Raw genomic sequence first — 15487 nt, forward strand, 5'->3', positions numbered from 1 at the left:
ACCATGGGAGGGTGGGAGTGGTCCTACCAGGTCCACGTTGACATGGTCAAAACGTCGCTCCGGAACTCTGAAGGTGGCCAACGGAGCTTTGATGTGGCGCTGTACCTTGGCCTTTTGGCAGACCACGCAGGTGTTGGCCCAGTCGCGGACATCTTTATGCATGCCATGCCATACAAATTTCGCTGACATCAGTTTCTGAGAGGCCTTCATTCCTGGGTGTGACGACCCATGTATGGCGTCGAACACTTTGTGGTGCCAGACAACCGGCACGACAGGGCGAGGATCCTGTACGGAGACGTCACACAACAGCATGGTACCTGCCGAATGGAACTTGACATCGGCCAACTGGAGGCCAGTGATGGCCGTTCTGTAAGCTTGGACTTCCGGGTCTGAGGCTTGGTCCGCTGCCATGAGGGCGTAGTCGATGCCCAAATGAACCGTATTGACGATCGCGCGGGAGAGGCAGTCTGCCACCAGGTTGAATTCGGATATGTAGGTCAGTTGATGCTGCTGTCGGGCTGACCACGGTTCGGCGGTCTTGGCCATTGCAAAGGTTAGCGGCTTATGGTCCACAAAGATGGTGAAAGGACGTCCTTCCAGTAGGAACCAAAAATGGCGGATGGCCAGAAAAAGGGCGAGCAACTCCCAGCCGAACGTGCTGTATGCTCTCTCGTTCTGCCGTAGTTGACGGCTGAAGAATGCCAACGGCTGCCACGTCCCGTTCACCCACTACTGTTGCACGGCACCGACTGCGTAGTCCGACGCGTCGGTGGTGAGGGCGATGGTGGCTCCTGGCAGCGGGTGTGCCAGCATAGTCGCGTTGGCTAAGGCGCTTTTGGTGTCGGCGAACGCTCGGGCCATGTCATCCGTCCAGTCTACCGGGTTCTTGCCAGTCTTGCCCTTGAGGGTCTCGTACAGGGGCTGCATGAGTAGTGCCGCCTTAGGCACGAAATGATGGTAAAAGTTTACCATGCCTAGGAATTCCTGCAGGGCCTTTACGTTCTGCGGGCGTGGAAAGGATGTCACTGCCTCTACTTTCGAAAGTAAAGGAACCGCTCCCTCTGAGGTGATGCGATGCCCCAGGAAGTCAATTTGGTGCAGGCCAAACTGACACTTGGCCGGGTTGATAATCAGGCCGTGCTGGCTGAGGCGTCGAAAAAGGGTGCGTAGGTGATAGGAATGTTCTTCCTTAGTAGGACTGGCAATTAGAATATCGTCTAGGTAGACGAAGAGGAACTTGAGGTCCTGCAGCACGGAGTCCATCAGGTGTTGGAAAGCCTGGGCGGCATTCTTTAACCCAAACGGCATTCATAAAAACTCGAAGAGGCCGAATGGGGTGATGACTGCGGTCTTCTGGACATCTTGTGGATGAACTGGGACCTGGTGGTAGCCCCGGACGAGGTCGACTTTTGAGAACACGGTGTTCCCTGCCAAATGGGCAGAGAAATCCTGAATGTGGGGGATCGGGTACCGATCAGGAGTGGTGGTGTCGTTTAGGCGTCGATAGTCGCCGCATGGCCGCCATGCTTCGGGACGATATGGAGGGGTGAAGACCAGGGACTATTTGACCGGCGAATAATCCCTAACCGTTCCATGGTTGCGAACTCCGCCTTTGCGACTGCCAGCTTGCCAGGTTCCAGGCGCCGGGCCCGCGCGTAGACCGGGGGGCCATTGGTGGTGATGTGGTGTTCCACACCATGTTTCGTGGCTGTGGAGGAGAACGTGGGTCTTGTCAGGTCGGGGAATTCGCCGAGCAGGCGAGCGAACTCATCAGGAGTCGGGAACGCACAGGAGACGGTGCGCGACGTAGTGTTACTGCGGTAACACGGAAGAGAATTAAAAGTTGATGCGTTGATCAGCCGCCGGTTCCTAACGTCAACTAGGAGGCTGTTGGCGCACAGGAAATCCGCACTGAGGAGGGGCTGGGAAACTTTGGCCATAACAAACTCCCAGTGAAAACGTTGCCCCCCGAGGCACACCTCCACTCGCCGTCTGCCGAAGGTCCGAATTGTTCCGCCATTGGCCACTTCAAGGGCGGGGCCGTGATTCCCCATCTGCACATCGAGGGCGGACGTGGGTAAAATGCTGCACTGCGCTCCGGTGTCGCACAGAAAACGATGACCGGAGAGAGTATCAGTGATGAACAGCAATTTTCCCGCGTTGCCAATCGCCATCGCGGCCGCGGGGTGCCCGTTAGACCCGTTCCTCGGTGGTCGCAGTGTCCATTGTGGTTTGTTTTGTTGGGGAAAACTGCAGGGAATGCGGCAACGCTTCGCCTTCGCGCCGAACTGCGCGTGGTAGAAACACAGCCCAGCAGGCTGACGAGCTGGGGCGGCGTCTGCGAGGGATGGGTGCCTCGTGGCGGCGCAGTACTGCCGAGTTACAGCAAAAATTTTGTCAGCCTCCGCAGCGAGTGTTGCGCAGTCTTCAATTTCAGAACTGGCCAGGGCAGCTTGTACCTGTTCAGGCAGTTGGCTGAGGAAAATCTCGCGGAATAGGAAACATTCCCGTTCTGAGCCCAGGAGTGTGAGCATCAACTCTGAAGGCTTGGAGTCCCCGAGCCCAGGCATAGCGAGTAATCGACGGGCGCGCTCCGATTTTGTGAGCCCGAAAACCTGCAGTAACCGCGCTTTGAGGGTTTCATACTTGCGCTCCGTTGGGGGGTTTTCGAGGAGGCTGACGATCCGAGAGGCGGTAGAGCTGTCGAGTGCGGAGACCACATAAAGGTACTTGGTCTGATCCGCATCGATGTTCCTCAGGGCGAACTGGGCCTCGACCTGAATAAACCACGAGGGCGCTTGCTGCTCCCAGAACTGCGGTAGCTTTAGCGAAACGGTGTTTGCTTCCATGCTGTGCTCTTCTTTTGTGAAAATGTTCACAAAAACGGGGTCACCAATGTAGGAATTAACGAATTCCTACGAATAACGGAGATCGATGCAAGAGAACAATTAAACAGGTCTTTACTCAACGGAGATGCCACGGAGACTGCCTGGGCAGCCCCGTGGTTTGCGACATGACGTCATCGCGTTTACCCACGCTCTTAAAGGGGCCACGCCCCGTACATGCATACTCTATATACAAAACACAGTAATGCCTAACACAATGGTACAGGTTTAGGCTGGTGTTAGAACATCGTTAAAGAGAATTACAGGAAAAGTTCTGATATCCGGCACCGACGGGACCGGCGTGTTGCCAATCTATCAAAAGTGCCGGACATGCAAAGTCAACGTTGAAGCATACGGAGATGAAAATCTCCGTATTTGACAACAAACACTGTTGCTCAGCAACAGCTCATAAACACTCGGCCCGTACCTTGAAGCGTCTCTGAAGCTGTTGCAAAGCTCCAAAGACGCTTTCCAGAGCCTGCCTGTTAACAGAATGCTAGGAGAAGAAAAAAAAACGAACTAAAACGGCTGCTGATTTCTGCCGTTAGAGCAAAGTTTCCGGCCATACAACCTCCGGATAAACCAAAGTTTCCTGTATATACAGTTAGCCAGAGTCATTCAGTGGTTCTGCCACAATTCTATGATTTAAAAAACTGCTGGCTCTGACCAATTGCTCCAAGTTTGCTTTTCACTCAGTTATTTTAAATTGTACTGAGTAAGGAGCAGGAATGATCTTCCGGGCCACACAAGGAAAGTCCAGGCAACTGTTACCCCAGTTTCCTAGCCACAAGACCCCCCGGAGCCACCCCGCCCCCCACCCCCCGCCCCATCTCCCTGGACATACCAGTAGCTGCTTTTTGCCAGAAACAGCCGAGCAGCTGACCAGTGGGTTTCAAATCAGGCCCGACAGTTAAATTCTGCCAGGCCTCTGACTCACGCTCCCATGCGGGATTGCCGTCCACTCCCGGGAGTTAAAATCCACTCTTAAGGGTTAAAGCACAAGCTGGTTGCAGTGATACACCTACCTTTATCAGAGATGGTAAGGAGAAGCCAATTCAGAGTACTGTATAGTTGCTGAAATTATCCTCTTAATTAGATGTCAGATTCAGGTGATGGCTCTGATCTGGCACCTTCCTCACTTTGAAGAAAGCATATGTATGGAAGACAAAGAAATAGTTCCCTAGGAACTAAAGCAGGTTTTTATTTTCCACTCAGTACAAATGCACAGTGTTTTGATTTGATGACCGTATCTGTCTTTCAACTACCTCCAACAAAAGCAGATAAATAAATAAATCACCCTTTTAAATTGCAATTTTCCTTTGTCATGTTGATTAAATCACAAGGAAGTTTCAGTAGAAGGAGAAATCTGAAGTTTGCCTTTCAATGTTGGATCATAATTTGCTGTCAAAATAACAGCAAGGCCAATAGCACTCGCAATTATTTATGCACAAATGCTATAGCAAATTCAGGCGAGGGCAGATGAATGGTTAAACATGGAAATCCAAAAGTTTCTGTCTGAGATGCGCCACTCTGCCATTTGCTTTGCGAAAATGGCATCGCGCTGTCTGGCTCGCCATTGAAATGCATTGAATGGCATGCTACAGCAGCCCCTGTGGCCCAACTAAAGGCAAGTTAATTTTCATTAAAAAAAAACCTTTTCTTGGAGCCAGGAGCAGCAGGAGTGCTCCACCCAACTCCACAGTCCTTGTGATCGCCCCCTGCCATAGCCCGCTCCAACTTCCCATCTGCAACTTTCATGACGGCCGCTGTCAGTGTGGCAGGCGGCCTGATATTGATTTTTCTCGTGCAGGTCCTGCAGGCAGATTTTAGTGAGCTAGGAAAGAGATTAAAAAGCAAGACCTCAAAGGTAGTAATCTCTGGATTACTCCCGGTGCCATGCATGAGTGATTATAGAAATAGGAGGATAGAGCAGATGAGTGGGTGGCTGGAGAGATGGTGCAGGAGGGTGGGCTTCAGATTCCTGGGGCATTGGGGCTGGTCCTGGGGGAGGTGGGACTTGTTCAGGCCGGATGGGTTGCACCTCAACAGAGCTGGTATCAATATCCTCACGGGGAGGTTTGCTGGTGCTGTTGGGGAGGGTTTAAACTATGTTGGCAGAGGGATGGGCACCAGGATGCAGCATTAGAAAGGAGAAACAAAAGGCACAAAGGACTGGGAGGGAAGGATAGCACTAAAGTAAGAAATAGTAAGGTATTAGGTGGCGTCAGATTAATAGAGAACACAGGATGGTCTAAGATAGGTTTACAGTGTATGTATGTGAATGCATGAAGCATAGTAAACAAGGTTGGTGAGCTGCAGGCGCAAACAGCCACAAGGGAATACAATGTCGTGGTAATGATGGAGAACTGGCTCAAAAAAGGGCAAGGATTGGGTATTAAATATTCCTGGATATAGGGTGTCCAGGAAAGATAGGGAAGGAAAGAAAGGAGGTGGGGTGGCAGTATTGGTTAAGGAGAATGTGCTGGAGAGAGAGGATGTCCTGGAGGGGTCAAGGACAGAATCTATATGGCTAGAGTTAAGAAATGATAGAAATGCCATTACACTACCAAGTGTATTCTATAGGCCACCAACTAGTGAGAAGAATAAGGAGGAGCAAATTTGCAGAGAAATTACAGAGAGATGCAAGAACTATATAGTGATAATGAGGGACTTTACCTATCCTAATATAGACTGGGATAGTAATAGTGTAAACAGCAGGGAGGGGGAAGAATTTCTGAAGTGTGTTCAGGAGAACTTTCGTGATCAGTACGAGGAAGGAGACATTGCAGGATCTGGTTCTGGGGAATGAGGTAGGTCAAGTGGAGCAAGTGTCAGTAGATGAACATTTAGGGAACAGTGATCATAAGATTTAGATTAGCTATGGAGGAAGGCCAATTTCAGTGGAATGAGAACGGATCTGGCCCAGGTAAATTGGAATCAAAGATTGGCAGGCAAAATTGTAGTGGAACAATGGGCTGCCTATAAAGAGGAAATAGTTTGGGTACAGTCGAGGTATGTTCCCAGTAGGGGGAAAGGTAGGGCAACTAAAGTCAGAGCACCCTGGATGATGAAAGAGATAGAGAGTAAGATGAAGCAGAAAAGGAGCGCGAATAACAGATGTCAAGTCAAGAATACATCTGAGAATCAGGCTAAAAATAGAAAGTTCAGAGGAGGTGAAAAAGAAAATGAGAGGGCCAAAGAGAGGGTATGAGAATAGAATGGCAGCTTACATAAAAGGTCCTCCAAAAGTCTTCTATAGGCATATAAATAGTAAACAGGTTGTAAGAGGAGGGGTGGGGCTGATTAAGGATCAAAAAGGAGACCTAAGCATGGAGGCAGAGGGTATGGCTAAGGTACTAAATGAGTACTTTGCATCTGTCTTCATCAAGAAAGAAGATACTGCCATAGACATAGTGAAGCAGGAGATAGAGGAGATACTTGATGGGATAAGAATTGATAAAGACAAGGTACTAGAAAGGCTGGCCGTACTTACAGTAGATAAGTCACCAGGACCAGGTGGGATGCATCCTAGGACGCTGAGGGAACTGGAGGAACAAATCGCGGAGGTACTGGCCATAATCTTCCAATCCTCCTTAGAAACGGGGGTGGTGCCAGAGGACTGGAGAATTGTAAATGTTACACCCTTGTTCAAAAAAGGTTATACAAAAAAGGTTGTAAAGGTAAGCCCAGCCACTTTAGACCAGCCAGTTTAACCTCGGTAGTGGGGAAGCCTTTCGAAACAATATTCAGGGACAAAATTAACAGTCACTTGGACAAGTGTAGATTGATTAAGGAAAGCCAACACGGATTTGTTAAAGGCACATCGTGTTTAACCAACTTGATCGAGTTCTTTGATGTGGTAACAGAGAGGGTTGACGAGGGCAATGCGGTTGACGTGGTGTATGTGGATTTCCAAAAGGCGTTTGACAAAGTGCCACGTAATAGACTTGCCGGCAAAGTTGAAGCCCATGGAATAAAAGGAACAGTGGCAGCATGGATACGAATTTGGCTAAGTGACAGGAAACAGAGAATAGTGGCGAATGGTTGTTTTTCGGACTGGAGGAAGGTATACAGTGGTGTTCCCCAGGGGTCAGTTCTAGGACCACTGCTTTACTTGATATATATTAATGACTTGCATGTGGGTGTACAGGGCACAATTTAAAAATTTGCAGATGACACAAAACTTGGAAGTATAGTGAACAGTGAGGAAGATAGTGATAGACTTCAAGAGGACATAGAGAGGCTGGTGAAATGGGCAGACACGTGGCAGATGAAATTTAAAGCAGAAAAGTGTGAAGTGATTTTGGTAGAAAGAATGAGAAGAAATATAAACTAAAGGGTAAAATCCAAAAGAGGGTGCATGAGCAGAGAGACCTGGGGGTATATGTGCACAAATCGTTGAAGGTAGCAGGGCAGGTTGAGAAAGCGGTTAAAAAAGCTTACGAGATCCTGGGCTTCATGAATAGAGGTATAGAGTACAAAAGCGTGGAAATTATGATGAACCTGTATAAAGCACTGCTTCGGCCTCAACTGGAATAGTGTGTCCAATTCTGGGCACTGTACTTTGGGAAGGATGTGAAGGCCTTAGAGAGGGTGCAGAAAAGATTTACGAGAATTATTCCAGGGATGAGGGACTTGAGTTACATGGATAGACTGGAGAAGCTGGGGTTGTTCTCCTTAGAGCAGAGAAGATTGAGAAGAGATTTGATAGAAGTGTTCAAAATCATGAGTTCATGAGTGGTCTAGTCAGAGTAGAGCGAGAGAAACTGTTCCCATTGGCAGAGGGGTCGAGAACCAGAGGACACAGATTTAAGGTAATTGGCAAACATAGAAACATAGAAGATAGGAGCAGGAGTAGGCCATTCGGCCCTTCGAGCCTGCTCCGCCATTCAATGAGATCATGGCTGATCATCCAAACTCAGTACCCTGTCCCTGCCTTCTCCCCATATCCCTTGATCCCTTTAGCCTTAAGAAATATATCCAACTCTTTCTTGAATATACTTAATGAACTGGCCTCCACCGCCCTCTGTGGCAGAGAATTCGACAGGATCACCACTCTCTGGGTGAAGAAATTCCTCCTCATTTCAGTCCTAAATGGCTTACCCCTTAGCCTTAGACTATGACCCCTGGTTCTGGACTCCCCGGCCATCAGAAACATCCTTCCTGCATCTAGTCTGTCCAGGCCTGACAGAATTTTATAGGTTTCGATGAGATCCCCTCTCAATCTTCTAAACTCCAGTGAGTATAAGCCCAATCGACACAATCTCTCCTCATACGTCATTCCTGCCATCCAAGGTATCAGCCTGGTGAATCTTCGCTGCACTCCTTCCTCAGGTAAGGCGACCAAAACTGCACACAATACTCAAGGTGTGGTCTCACCAAGGCCCTGTACAACTGCAGTAAGACACCCTTGTTCTTGTACTCGAACCCTCTTGCTACGAAGGCCAACACACCATTTGCCTTCTTAACCGCCTGCTGCACCTGCATGCTTACCTTCAGCGACTGGTGCACAAGAACACCCAGGTCTCGTTGCACTTCCCCTTCTCCCAATCTATTGCCATTCAAATAATAATCTGCCTTCCTGTTTTTGTCACCAAAGTGGATAACCTCACATTTATCCACATTATAGTGCATTTGCCATGTTTCTGCCCAATCACCCAACCTGTCCAAATCGTACTGGAGTTTCACAACATCCTCCTCACAGCATACCCTCCCACCCAGCTTTGTGTCGTCTGCAAATTTGGAGATATTACATCCAATTCCCTCGTCCAGATCATTAATATATATTGTGAACAGCTGGGGTCCTGGGACCGATCCTTGCAGTGCCCCACTAGTCACTGCCTGCCACTCGGAAAATGACCCGTTTATTCCAACTCTTTGCTTTCTGTCCGCCAACCAGTTCTCTATCCAAGTCAATACCTTGCCCCCAATCCCATGTGCCTTAATTTTGCACGCTAATCTCTTATGCGGGACCTTATTGAAAGCCTTCTGAAAGTCCAAATACACCACATCCACTGGTTCTCCCTTATCTATTTTACCAGTTACATCCTCAAAAAATTCCAGTAGATTAGTCAAGCATGATTTACCTTTTGTAAATCCATGTTGACTTTGTCCGATCCAGTCACTGCTTTCCAAGTGCTCTGCTATTACATCTTTTATAATGGACTCTAGCATTTTCCCCACTACCGATGTCAAGCTTACCGGTCTATAATTCCCCGCCTTTTCTCTACCACCTTTTTTGAATAGTGGGGTAACATTAGCTACCCGCCAATCCATGGGTACTGTTCCAGAGTCTATCGAGTTCTGGAAGATGACCAGCAATGCATCTACTATTTCTAGGGCCACTTCCTTAAGTACCCTGGGATGTAGATTATCAGGCCCTGGGGATTTATCGGCCTTCAGTCCCATCAATTTTCCTAACACCATTTCCCTACAAATACTGATTTCTTTCAGTTCCACCCTTTCATCAGACCCTATGTTCCCCGGCATCTCTGGGAGGTTATTTGTGTCCTCCTTTGTGAAGACAGAACCAAAATATGTATTTAGTTGGTCTGCCATTTCTTTGTTCCCCATTATAAATTCCCCCGATTCTGACTGCAAGGGACCTACGCTTGACTTCACCAATCTTTTTCTCTTCACATATCTATAAAAGCTTTTACAGTCAGTTTTTATGTTCCCAGCAAGCTTACTCTCATATTCTATTTTCCCTTTCTTAATTAATCCCTTTGTCCTCCTTTGTTGAATCCTAAACTGCAAAAGAACCAAAGGCAACATAAGAAAAAACTTTTTTACACAGCGAGTGGTTAGGATCTGGAATACACTGCCTGAAAGGGTGGTGGAGGCAGACTCAATCACAGCTTTCAAAAGGAAGTTGGATAAGTACCTAAAAGAAAAAATTTGCAAGGCTACGGGGAAAGGGCAGGGGAGTGGGACTAGCTGAGGTGCTCTTGCAGAGAGTCGGCACAGGCTCGACGGGCCGAATGGCTTTCTTCCATGCTGTAACCATGCTATGATTCTATGACCAATTCCTGGTTATCCTTGGGCTCATGTTTTGGGTGCTGCTGCCTCCACAGCACCTAATCTGGGCCCAAATGAAAATCTATCTCTCTGACTGTTGCTGGGTATAGTTCTGCATGCAGGAACATGTTGATGCCTCATCCAAGTGACTTTTCTTCATGTGTGGGTCTGGACATAACTGTGGAAAGGCTATTCTATTGTATAGATATCATAGCTAAGAACAATGGCCTAGAAATTCGGTTGGGTCCAAAGCGGTGTCCGAGCAGTGCGCGCACACTTCTAGTGCAGGCCGCGCAGAATGCCCTCTCGGCGAGGGCAGTAGGGCGTTAGGAACATGCGCTGGAAGTATAGTAAGGAGGCAGATCGTGACATCAATTAGCGTGTAACACCGACTTGACGCCAGCGCTGCCATTTTCGTCATCATCGCTGGAACTAACACCCTGTGTTAACCTCGCATAGCTGAACATGCATTCAGCAGCATGAAGGAGCCCCCACTAGCGATATTTAAAGGCATTATCAACAACTTTCAGGTAACTTGCTTTTTGATTTCTACTCGCTCTGTGTAAGTTGTGGAACTGTTTGGAGCATTCTAGAGTTATTTAAAGTTGGTGAGGTGACAGGGAGTGATGCTGCAAGTGGAGAAGGCCTTGCTTCTGAACTCAAGTGTTCTGGTCAGACCACTTACTCCAAGTCATGGGTGCTCGAGTTGTTATTCCCCTTGGCCTGCAGCATGACAGGGTGATGGAACAAAGGCAGTAAAGAAGCAGACAAGCTGCTCGCAGCGGGAGGAGGAGGAGAAGGGCACTTAGCAGGAGGCCTTACCCACCTAGGTGCAATTCTCTTACCTCAACCTGAGTTAGAAGCAGTGTCTGAGGTGTCTGTGATTTACAAAGGAGGCGCTCACCGAACTCTGCCACCTCTTGCAACCAGACCTGCAGCCTCACACCAGGGCAAGGACAGCGCTGCAATGGCTGTGAAGGTGACTGTGACCCTGAATTTCTTTGCATCGGGATCCTTCCAACATCTGTAACATCTCCCAGTTCCCTGTCCACTGTTGCAAAGAGAGCTAACAGAAGCTCTTCATGCCAGGAGAGGGGACTTCATTGTCTTCTGTCTGACCAGACAGAAGCAGACGGAGCGGCTTTGCCAGTACAGCAGACCTCCCCATGGTGCATGGCTCCATCGACTGCATGCATGTGGCCTTGCAAGCGCCGCATATAAATGCTGAGTTGTACTGCGACCGCAAGGGTTACCACTCGCTGAATGTGCAGTTGGTGTGCGAGCATGCTCAGCATATCATGATGGCGAATGCCCAGTATCCTGGCAGCAGTTATGATGCTTTGGTCTGCACCAGTCCACTGTTCCCTCAGTCTTTGAGCCACCAAGACAAACCAGAGCGTGGCACCTGGCGACAAGGACTATCCCTTGAGCATCTGGTTCATGACTCCGCTTCGCAACCTAACCACCCGTGGGCAGCATGCGTACAACGAGGACCATACTGCCACATGAAACATCATAGAGAAGACCATTGGCATTCTTAAATAGTGCTTCCGCTGCTTGGCCCGCCCTGGAGGAGCCCTACAGTACTCACCGGAGCATTTGTCCCGATTCATCGTGGGCCATCAAGAGGGCACAGCCCTCCTCACCAGGGATATGGCCACCAGCTCAGGAGCAGGGGGAGGAGGAGGAGGAGAAAGAGGAAGAGGAGGAAGCAGAAGCAGAAGGAAGGAGGCAACCCAGACAGCCCCTTTCTGGCTAGGATCTCCAGGATCAACTCATTCGCCTGCAGTACCAGTGAACACAACCCCAATTCCCCAATCAACAATGGTCCCACACCCTACCTTCCCTCAGTTATTGACCATCACAGCGTCATCTTGGCCACAATGCTGAAATAAAAGCCACCACAAAGCAAACTTTCCAATCAAACTTTATCCATATATCCATCCAATGTTACATCAAACATTCAACTAATCACCCTTGTGCATTCCCTTAGTGACTGATTTGCGTGTGCCTTTGCCTGTGCTAGTGCTCCTACCTCAGTGTCTGCAGCATGGTTGGTGGAAGGCTGCTGACTTTCAGTGGGGGAGACTGCAGATAGCCTTGCAGGACGACCTTGAGGAGCTCTGGGCCTAATATGCCCGGCTACGGAATGCACCACCTTGGCATGGGCGGCAGCAGTCTGGGCTGGTTGGCTGACAGGCAACAGCAAGGCACTGGTGGAGTGGCAGTGATGGGAGGGCAAATGCTGTCATTCTGCAAGAGGACATAAGGTTGGTCTCCACAGATCCATTGTCATTCCCCCGGGGCAGTACCTCAGCAATCTTAGTAACCTGCAGGAGTACAGACTGCTGGACTGCTGTGGCATCCTGCAAACCCCTTTCAACACTAATAAACTCAGCCATGATGGCAACAGTCTGTGCTTGCATGAGTTCAATCTGAGCTTCCATTGCAGCACTCGGACACAGGGTGGCTTATGCTTGTGCTACAATGGAAGCGGAGACTTCGGCTATCAGACATGGCATGATGGTTGGGTCCACAAGTGCGTTAATGGATCTGCCCAGACCTTCAACGCTGGAAAGGATGGGCTCCAAGCTCTGTCTAAAGCCCTGTGCAAGGCTGGAGCTGGACTCCTCCATGCTCCTTGATATTGCATGCAAGCGTTCTGGCAGGCCTGCCAATGCACCAAGCATTTCATTGTGTATACCCATCAGCGTTCTTCTGTAGGCCGCCCCATCGAAGTCTTCATATGAGTCCTGTACAGCAGAAATCATGTGCGACCTCGCCCTCCGGGGAACTGGCACCTGAGCTACCCTTCCTCCCTGCCCTGGCTGCAGACCACTCGTGCCCGTTGACTCATTCAAAGATAAACTCGCTTGGAGGAGTTACTGTGGCCAACAATGTGACAGAGTACAATTAACATGCAGTTGTATTGACAAAATGATTGAAGTCGATGTAAAAAGAAAACTGCAAGTCTGAAATAAAAACAGAAAATATTTGGAATGCACTGCAGGTTGATAAGCATCTTAAAGAGAAAGGTAGGCTAACGATTTGGGTGTAATCCTTCATCAGAACCTTTCTTGATGAAGGTTCACACCCAAAGCTTTAACCTTTTAGACCAGCTGTACAGGTACTACATTTTCTATTTTTATTTAATATATATTACTGAAGCATCCTGTGTTGTCTCTATTTGTGTGAATTCAACTCCTTCACCCTGTCAGGCTCAACATTCCCTCGTTGATCCTCTTGATTATCTCAGGGGAACTCAGGGGTTTATTTTGGTGAAAGGATGAAAACAGGCGCTAAGTGGGTGTTGTGCTACTAATATACGCCTGTTTGAAAGCCTGGTTTTAGTCTGCAATTTTGGGGTTGATGCGCTATCAATTACTCAAAAGACTGAGGTTAAGCGAGTAACTAACAGGCTTTTATTAACAAGAGAATGAAGGTGTGCCTCGAGTGGTCGACCAGTCCAGAATACAGAGGGACTGTGGAGCAGTCACCTTTATACCTGGACTCGTGGGAGGAGTCAGCCGAGGCATGTACAGACATGTACACAGTGGAATACAAACACACACACAGGCAGGTATAACAGTGGTTTACCACATTCACCCCTTGTTTAAAAATGAGTCCGGCGGGGTGAAGTGTATTAAAAGTTTGTGTATTGGAGTCTCTCCGGAGGTCTTGTCTGCCGCTGTGATCGACGTGGCGACGGCAAGGGTAGTGAAGCTTCCGGCGTCGAGTCCCGCGTAGGCTGGGACACTGGTGTGTAGTCCTCGTGGGTGTCGAGCGGGTCGCGGGGCCCAGGCGTGCCGTCTGTCTGCTGGGGTTGGATATTGGATCGTGGGGGGGAGGTGGTAGTGGGTAGTGGGTTACTGGGGCCCCCGAGGGTGCGAGGTCTCGTATGGAGACTGTGTCCTACCGCCCGTCCGGGTACGCAATGTAAGCATACTGGGGGTTGGCATGGAGGAGGTCGACCCTCTCGACCAGGGGGTCCGTTTTATGGGTCCTCACGTGTCTTCTCAGTAGGACCGGCCCTGGGGACGTCAGCCATGGCGGTAGCGATGTCCCCGATGTGGACTTCCTTGGGAAGACAAACATTTTCTCATGAGAGGTGGCGTTAGTGGCAGTGCAGAGCAGTGACCGAATAGAGTGGAGCGCATCGGGGAGCACATCCTGCCAGCGGGAGGTCGGAAGGCCCCTAGACTTTAAGGCTAGCAGGGCGGCCTTCCAAACTGTCGCATTCTCTCTTTCCACCTGTCCGTTCCCCCGGGGGTTGTAACTGGTGGTCCTGCTTGTGGCAATACCCCTAGCGAGCAGGTACTGATGGAGTTCGTCGCTCATAAACGATGAGCCCCGGTCGCTATGGATATAGCTGGGGAAACCGAACAGGGTGAAGAGGTCGTTCAGACATTTAATGACCGTGGCACTGGTCATGTCCTGGCAGGGGATGGCGAACGGGAAACGGGAGTACTCATCAATAATGTTGAGGAAGTACACATTGCGGTCGGCGGAGGGCAGAGGCCCTTTAAAATCAACGCTCAGGCGCTCGAAGGGGCGAGTGGCTTTTATCAGGTGAGCCCTGTCTGGTCTATAAAAGTGCGGTTTGCACTCAGCGCAGACTTGGCATTTCCTGGTCATGGTCCTGACCTCCTCAATGGAGTAAGGCAGGTTGCGGGCCTTGATGAAGTGGAAGAACCTGGTGACCCCCGGGTGGCAGAGGTCATTGTGGAGGGCCCTGAAATAAAGAATAGATTTGCCTTCCAAAACTAGGCTTTATTAACTTTAAAATCTGCAGCACATCTTTCCACATCCAGTCCCAACCAAAGCTGGAAAAGAACTGAATTTAAGGTGGCCACCACACATCATGTGACATCAACTACCAATGAGATTACAACATATATCCCAAGGCAGTTAACAAACAACCAATCATAATACTTTTACTAAACAAGCAATAATCACCACATTCACCCCTCCTTTTAAAATATACTCCAACCTAAATAACCTTTACAATTTATAATTAATTATTTACAACTAAAACTATGCACAAGAGTAAAACTGTTTACATGACACAATACTAAATGAACAACAACAAATAATAACATTGCACATAAGTATTAAGTATCTCTCAACTAAAACAATATAATATATTACAACAATTTTAAAACATTACTATCAATTTAAAAGTCCATTTTCAATCGGTTGACCGGATATCTTGTTCGTGTCGACCTTCTTAACCTTGGTGAAATTCCTTGCCCTCCCACACCAGAAGGCACAGAAGTATCTTCAGCAGGAAGGCTATCCATATCCCGATTTTCAACGGTTTCCGGATTAGAAATCCCATCAGAAGGTAAACTGGGACGGTCATAAACATCCATCAAGGGCTGACTAATAGAAGTATAATTATCTGCAATCGGATTGGAGACATTCGTAGTATCTGTAACAGCATCCACATTATCTAAATCATGACTATTGTTAATATCCTCAGAAGAGGGCTGGCCACCACAAGGAGCCAAGTCTTTAATTGAAACAGTACTTTCTTTCCCATCTTGGAATCGAATATGAGCATATTGGGAATTTGCCTCCAACAG

This window comes from Somniosus microcephalus, chromosome 7, assembly GCF_052327205.1.
Source record: "Somniosus microcephalus isolate GS21.2 chromosome 7, FLI_Smic_1.0, whole genome shotgun sequence".
NCBI lineage: Eukaryota > Metazoa > Chordata > Chondrichthyes > Squaliformes > Somniosidae > Somniosus > Somniosus microcephalus.